The 8,392-nt window shown below is 43.6% G+C and overlaps 1 protein-coding gene across 3 annotated transcripts in view; it reads right to left on the bottom strand.

The window, feature by feature from the left end:
- RASGEF1B (RasGEF domain family member 1B) overlaps positions 1–8,392 on the bottom strand; it is a 607,920-nt gene that overhangs the window by 42,935 nt on the left and 556,593 nt on the right. Inside the window, exon 1 of one of the 3 annotated variants that reach the window (XM_006151448.2) lies at positions 740–879. The exons of the other annotated variants lie outside the window; for them this stretch is intronic. The gene's annotated coding sequence lies outside the window, so the exon portion shown is untranslated. Of the gene's footprint in view, positions 1–739; positions 880–8,392 lie in introns of those variants that run through there. 3 annotated transcript variants of the gene reach the window in all.

Below are 8,392 nucleotides of genomic sequence, written 5' to 3'. Positions count from 1 at the left end.
GGGGGGGGCTGCCTGCCCACCAGGCTGCCAGGTAGCCCCAGCTCAGGTGACTGACCGACCCAGGCAGCTCACCAGAGCTCAGACCAAAGGCAAAGGGACTCGGTGTCTACCAAGTTGGGCAGGGTAACAAGGGATAAAAGAACATCACCCCTTCAGTGGTAAGCACATGACTTCTGTCCCCTTGTCCCTTCCTAGGAGACAGACCTCAGATTACATGGCTCCCCCAATAAAAATAAAATAAAACAAAACTACATACACGACAACTAGTAAAGTATTAGGAAACAATCTAGGTATGCTCAGGAAAGGAGAAGGAATGAAAAGGATCAACGCGACAAGAACTTAGACGATTTCTAAACACTACCACAATCTGGAAACAGAAGGCCTGACGGCGGGATCCGGGAGAAAATAAGCAAGGCACACCCCAAGCCTGTCCCCGTCCCGGTCCCAGCGGCTTGGCCTCGCACCTGTTCCGACAGGGTCAGCCCTCGGCGCCCGCGGTGGCCGGGCAGGGGAGCTACCCCGGACCTGGCTTTTGCCAGGCAAGCGCTAGAGCCCCCTCACTCCAGGAGCTCGCGCGCCTCGAAGCGCGGCCGGCACCCGAGGCGCAGCGTCGGAGCCCCGCTCGCTCCCCGCTCAGCTCCCGATCTCCAGGGAGCGCGCAGCGAGCAGCACAACCCGGCGTTCCCGCCGCCCGGCTCCGGTCCTCCCTGGAGAACAGCCCAGCCAGGACACAACCTACCCGCAGATGGACCCCGGGTTTTCCACCGCCCGGCTGTTCGCCGCGCGCCCAGAAATGCGACCAGAAGACAGGGAGCACAAGCGCGCGGGAAGAAGGGAAAAATCCGCCTAACCAGTCGGGTTCCTTGTTTATACTGAAACTACGGCCCAGGCCACGGCGCACACCCCCTTGGCTCCGAGAGCCCGCCCCCCGCTGTAGACACGCCCCACCGAGAACGCAAGCCAATCACAGCGCCTCTCGCCGCCCACGCCTCCCCCGCCCCCGGTCCAGCGCGCGGGTCCCAGGGGGCCTGGGACTCCCGCAGCGCGTGAGCCCGGGTGTCCTCCCACGCTGCGGAGCAGACGCAGCTCAGCGCAGCAGCGTTTAGCCACGCTAGTCCGGCTCGCTTCGGCGGTGAGCGCTTCCTCCTGAGTGCGACCGCCTGGGGCTGTTGGTGCAGTCATGTGTGTATGTGTGTGTATTCGTTTACCTGTGTTCCACCTGTCAGTACCGGCCCGACTCGTTATACAGTATCTATTAACATAATGATGAGCTGAAGGTTACCGTCCGTGTAACTTTCAGGAGAGGTGAGAGAAACCGCAGAGCACTTGTTCAGCAAGAATTTTCGCAGAGCCTGCGTGCTAGGCATTGTGTAAAACGCTGGGGGACACCATTGGCAAAAGGCAACGCATCCCTGCCATTAATACGCTTTCAGTCTCGTGGAGGGCAGACGTTAAGCAAACCATCACCCAAACAAAATATAAAATTACAGATGTTAGAAGTTGAGCCATGGAAAGCAACCTGTCCTGTGAAACATGATTCTAGCAGCAAGGCAGGGAGACTTGTTCTCAGTAAAGGCTGCGTTGTCATGGCAACCACACACGCACTCTATCACTGGATACTTGATATTTCTTTTGGGGAAAAAAAAAGGTTAAAAAAAAAACCCACAATACTTCTCCTTGTGCAAATGAAAGGTGGCTAGAAGAGAATGGAAACAAGAGAAGAAAGAGACCCATGGAAAGAAGAAAATTTCAGTGTCAACACCCTTGTCAGCCATGTGGACTTCAGTAGGTAAAGTAGCTTTTCTGAGCTTCAGATTTCTCTGGTAGAAAACCACACTATTCCTATCTGCCCTATATTGCCCTATAATTAGGATGAATAAGGTGGAAGAACCCTTTCTGCCCCTGTTCCATGGGTCCTCCTCCTCACCTCCCTTGGTAGGGGAGGGGGATGTTCATTTTTGATTCTCAAAATGTGACATGGATACTACAATATTGATTCAACTGTCCCCTCTTCTAGCACCTTAAATGAGAGGCAACTGCTCTGGAGTCCGGGCCTGAATCCTAATCCTGTTCCATCACTTAGCCAGCTACCAACTCTCAGAAAAGGCACTGAAGGGACCAGCAGTTAGCGTAATGGCTATGTCGCTGGACTCCCATGTAGTTGACCGCAGTTCAAGGCCCAGACCCCCGTGATTTAAACTCACGCTGGGCGTGTGTGCGTGCGTGCCCAAGATCCTGAGAGGAGAATGGAGGAGAAGGGATTGCAGCGTGGCCATCCCCTCCGGGGACTGATTTCTTGCTTTCTGTCTCTCTGTCTCTCTGGGTCTTTTTGGTGAGTGTACGTGCCCTATAGCAAAAACCTCGAAAGAAAGAAAGCAAGAAAGCAAGAGAAAGAAAGAAAGAAAGAAAGAAAGAGAGAGAAAGAAAGAGAAAGAAAGAAAAGGCACTGAAAACCTCTGGGCCTTGGTTAACTCACCTGAAAAATAGCAATCATGGTTAGTCAAAGAAACGTCTATACAGACTGTTGAGAAGATGAAGAGAGATAATACAGGAGATGGGGTTGGAATAATGTTTCCCAGAGAAGCCTTCCTTGACCTCCCTAGTTACACCATTCCAGGGAGCCCTTCCCTGCTGTGCTGTTGTTTCCTGCTTAGGAGTTGTTACCCTTTAACACAGTGCATCTTTTGCTTAGGATTGCCTCTCTCCACTCCTAAGAACAGAAGCTCCCTGAGAGCAAGATGTGTTTTCCACCTCTATTTCTAATGTCTAAAACAGCGTCCAAGGGTAATAAGCGTTCAGTAAATACATGTTGGTTGAATGAATGAATAGATGCTTAGCACATGGTAAGTCTTCCATAAACAATAGCTGTTGTTGGTATGTCTCAATTATTTTTTATCACGAAAAAAATGCTTTCCATTCTCTACTTCTTCTAGTTTCTTTCTGATCCTTTGATTTCATTGACACAACTCCTATCCCTGTACATGTCAGTACGCACAATAACACCAGTCCAACTGATGCAAATAAAACCCTACTGAGTAGTACCTCCCTGCAGAATTGAAAATAGTCACCTGTATTCTGTTACATGACAGGCTCTGTGCTAAGTATTATTTTTCTTTTAGTTCCTCTCGTACCTCGGGTGCACAAAATTAGAGCAATCAGCATGATTATTCAAGTCCAGCCCTCTTTTATTTTAGGCCCTTTCAATTCCCATCCAAAATCCCAGTTCTCAGCCCACTGTAGTTGGTGTGAGATTTTCAGTCCACTGTTTGGGAACAAGGATGGTACTGTTTTATGTGAGCAGCACAAAAATGTATTTGCCTCATCTGTGACATCATCTCATTCTGTTCTTGCTGTTTTCCCTCCAACTTAGGCTTTTGATCATCAATCCATGTTGATATATGTTGATGCCGTTCACTCCTCTTACCCACTGTTGAATGTCTCTTCATATCTATTATATGTCACATTTTTTAACTTATGTTTTCTTTAGTCCCCATCAAAACCCAGAGAGAATAATATTTCCACTTGTGAGATGAAGGGATGAGGTTTAGGTAAATGACTTGCCAAGGCCGCTCAGTTGGAGAAGTCATGAATGGAACCCATTGATCTCTGACTCCAGTGGTCTTATATTTTTACTCCATATAACTGATTTCATTGTTTAGTGTATGATTTATTTGGATTAATGTTAAAAACTAGTAGATATGCATATTTAAATTAAGCTAGAGCATGCAAAGCAATGTTTATTATGTGTCTCAAAAACACACATTCTTTTTCATAGACACAAGATTAATACCATTATGTAAAATTTAGGATTTCCTTAAAATAATCAAACATTAAGCGTAATAGTCTTTAAATACTTGCAATTCTTCATGTTAGAGAGGAACGAAGCTCTAAGATATCAATAGGACTAAAGAGGAAAAGGTATAAGGGAATGAATTATGGCTTCAAGGCAAGAGAAACACTGAAGACACCTGAAGTAGAATGGCATTGAATTTTTTTTTCCAACATGGAATTCTCTCTCTCTCTGGATCTTAAAGGGCCCAAAATACTTCCATGTTTTCCCTTTCATTTATTTTCTTAATGTCAACTAGAATACAGAGCTGAACAGTTCAAGGACTCTCTGCCCAGAAAGACACTCACTGAAGCGGTTATGTCGGATGCAGTATTAGTCTGTGATCTTAGGATGGGAGGAACTGTGACTCTTTTCCCCCTCCCTGCTCCTGTTCTGGCCCAGGCCCTCTTGTCTCCCCTGCCCTGGGCTGCTTTAACAAAGGTGCTCACCCCCAGGTTTGGCTGCTATTCCACCAATCACCCTCCCCAGCCCCAGAGGCACCCTGACAACTCCAGGGTGATCAGAGTGCTTGCCTGTAATGGAAAAAAAAAACAAAGGCACAGGTCCTTCCCCTATCCATAGCCAGGCTGGGCCACTGCCTAGGCCTTCTCACTTTCAAAGCCAAGGAAGGCAAGCCCGTTTTTTGATAAGTACGATCTAGTAACTTCTCCTGTATGTTGACAAAAGATTATGAGACTTTTATAAAGCATGAAAAATGATCAGATGCAATTTTGAGAAAATTTAACAGTTCCTAAACAAGATATGTTAATTTAGCTGTGAAGCTTGTTAACGTGTCCTATAGTTATCTCTGAAAATAGTCACAGCTTGTCTGGAACACGCAAACCCATTTAAAAAAAAAAAGTAAGAAATGAAAAACAAAACAAAACTATTATACCTAAAATACTGCAGATACCAAACTATTTATATCATATTAAAGAGAAAGAAGTAATTGCTATTTCACAGAGAACAGACTGAAGTGGAGAAAATGTAACTATTCCTTCCCTTCTTGTCCTCCTTCACAGAGGAGGAGGAAATATGGTAGCAGAATGGCCAAGTCAAGAGGACATTGGAGAGCACTCTTTGGGCTCTTCTCTCTTCGGATTCTCTCTCTCATTTGACTGCAATAGAGAGATGACTTTCTGTGCCAACGACTTGGGCAGGCAAATTAAACCAGCCTAGCCCTAGACCTTAGAGAAAAATCCCTTATTTTTTCCCTGATTTTTATGTATGTTTTCCCTTGACTTCCCCTTTGTTGTCATCTAGAGCAAAAGGGGAAGGAGACTACTTACTGTGCTTTAGTTTCATGCCTTCCTCCTGCTTCTAGAAAGAAGTCTGTCCACAGGCCAACCTAGCTTACAAGGGAGCCATGTTGGAATACCACAGAACTAAAATATGTGTATGTGTTAGTATTGTCCTCTGTTCACGCACATCCCTGGAACCTGATGAGACAAAGGATGACCAAAGTAGCACATGACGGTTTAGACACTCAAGATCCTGAGTCCCTGCCCAGTACTGTCTATCTCTTTGAAACTGCAAAACAAATCCTGCCACTTGGAAGGAATTTCTGCGATGAAATGAATGATGTGGGTCAGTCTTAGAATGGTCATCTCAAGAATAACTCCCAACATTTGTTATAGTTTACAATGTTCTTTCACATCCATTTATCCCATTTAGGGAGAACATTGGGTCTGCGAGGGTCGTTCAGCTCTGACAGTGCTCATTAGAGAAGGCATATATTTTCCTTTTCTGGGATCATTAAAAATATAGATAGCCATCCACTTAGGCCTACTAAGAAGATACTCTTTTTTTTTTTTTTTTGGAGAGCTTTTTGCTATAGGGTGCGTGCGCTCGCCAGACAGACAGAGAGAGACAGAGAGACAGAAAGCGAGAAATCACCCCCCAGGGGGGATGGCCACACTGCAATCCCTTCTCCTCCATTCTCCTCTTGGGATCTTGGGCACACATGCACACACGCCCAGCGTGAGTTTTAGGCCACCGGGTCTGGGACGTGAACCGTGGTCAACTACGTGGGAGTCCAGCGCCATAGCCATTACACTAACTGCTGGTCCCCTAAGAAGATACTCTTAAGGAGAATGAAATTGATTAGAAAACATAATTTCAAGAAGTCTCTTCCACATATCCATGTGATGTTTCATTATTATCATCACTTTTTATTTCCCAAGCCTTCAAATGGAACAAAAGAATGCAAATGATTGCACAGGAAATTCCACAACAGCTATAGCAGGTTTTCAAGTACCCTAAGAAAGTGTAAAACATTACTATGTATATCTTCATTTATACCAAGAACAGTTGAAAGGCAACTATCATCCTTTTCCTTTAATAAGCATTATTATTTCACTCATTTGACATTTTTTTGTGATTGTTACTTTTAATTTTGCCAGAAGGTGCATGCATTCGAGGAGAGAGACAGAGCAGGACCGACAAAAGAAAAGTGAGAAATCACCACTCCCTGCAAACCCTCATGGAGACGGTCATGCCACAATCCCTTCTCCTCCACTTTTTACTCCTTTTGGGATTCTGGGTATGTATACACACAAGTCTAGTGTGTTTTCCAAGCCTCTGGGTCTGAGACTCAAACTGTGCAGTCAGTCATGTGGGATTCAACTGTCTTAACCACCATACCACTGCCTGGCCCATGCCAATTCTTATTTATTCTTACAAAGTAATTATTTGTAACATCCTCAGGGAGAATATTGATAATTGAGAAATAATATACCTTGGCCTAATCACAACTTCATAAGACAATCATCTTCTGAATTGATTATAGATTTATTGATTGATTATTGATTATTGTGTAGTAACTTGTCTTCTGCACTGACAAAGAAATATTTAATAATATTAAACATGTATTGTTTTGCTTAGATGTAACACTGCTTTGAGTAGAAACTGAACTTATGTTTAATATGAGTTTATTTAGCTAAATATTTTTTAGCCCATGAAATCTTTAAAGTAAATAGTAAATATAAACATATTTCTCTATTTGTAATCTCTCTCTCCAGCAGTTTTTGTCTGGGTTCTTCTAAATGAGTTGACCTTAAAATGAATTAAGAACAGATTTTTCTATTACAAATTCTTTAATATTGTCTTATTACTTTCTTAGAAGATTTGTTAAGTTTTGACTAATCACTAATCTATGTCCAAGAACATTGAGCAGGAAGGGAGAAGGGAGAAAATGAAAAACAGAATAATAAGATTTTAGATTTGGGGGAAATGTTTATCTCTGTACGGAGTGTGCGCTCGCCAGAAAGACAGAGAGAGACAGACAGATAGAAAGCGAAAAATCACCCCCCAGGGGGGATGGCCATGCCGCAATGCCTTCTCCTCCACTCTCCTCTCGTAATCTTGGGCACTCATGTATATGTGCCTGGCATGAGCTTAAGTCGCCGGGTCTGGGACTTGAACCGCAGTCGGCTACATGGGAGTCCAGTGACATAGCCATTATGCTAACTGCTGGTCCCTGTAGTTATTTTGATGTTACAGAAGTACAATTTGTTTTCAAATATTAATGACAAATATTCTCTATTAAATATGTTTTAATAAAATGATGAAGTATCTAGATACTGCTAAGCCTTTTACTCAAATTCTCTAAATATTGCTAATTCTATTTACTACCTTATTGGATATTCATGGTAGTAAAATAGCAAATTCTTTGGTTGCTTTATCCTTAAAGTAACCATAGTCTAGACTATTAATCAGACTTTCTTTAAAGTCTATTGAAGTAATTACATCAATCAACAAAAACCTCTCTAGGCCTGCTTGGTGATACAGTGGTAGCACAATGAACTGTGATGTTGATGACATATGGGAAGGTCCCAGGTTTGCATCCTGAGGTCTCCCTGTACATGCCAGGTGTTCCTGTGACCCTAAATAAGGCTGGGGTAGACCACAGAATGAAGAACCTGTTGAGGAGACTTATCTCTCTTTCTCTCCTTCTCTGTCCCTCTCTCTCATAAATAAACTTTAAAAATAAAGCATATCTAGTTAGGAGTTACTACTGTCAGGAAAGTATGTATCTAAGGTATGCTATTTTAGTAGTAAAACCAGTATATTCTGTACAAGATATTGCTATGGAAAACGCAAAATGCTAAATATACTTCCTGTGCAAAACCAAATGGAATAGATCATGTAGTTTAGCTGTTTCACTAGGGAATGAGAGAGAATGGCTGTCTCTGGAAAGGAACAGAGATGGGACTTCAATTTCATCTACAGCGTTTGACTTCTTTCATAAACATGTAAGGCAGCTGTAACTGAATGTCCATCATCATCATTAGTGAGTGGTGGGCATGCAGGTATTTATACTCTTTTTATTTTACAAAATTCTCAGAAAAACCCAAAAGAATTTTATAATCAGAAGTGGATATTTTCAAGGTTAGCAAGTGGCATGGAGGTTACGTTGCTGGATTCCACATGCCCAGCTATACGGTTCAAGTCTCAGACCGGCTGCCTGAAAATCATGCTGGATGCATGTGCATGTATGCCCCAAATCCCAAGAGGAGAGCGGAAGAGAAGAGACTGCAATGTGACCATCCCCAGAGGGGGGCG

Source organism: Tupaia chinensis, unplaced genomic scaffold (genome assembly GCF_000334495.1).
Source record: "Tupaia chinensis unplaced genomic scaffold, TupChi_1.0 Scaffold000318_1, whole genome shotgun sequence".
NCBI classification, from domain to species: Eukaryota; Metazoa; Chordata; class Mammalia; order Scandentia; family Tupaiidae; genus Tupaia; species Tupaia belangeri.
This window is presented reverse-complemented; position numbering and strand designations above follow the sequence as displayed.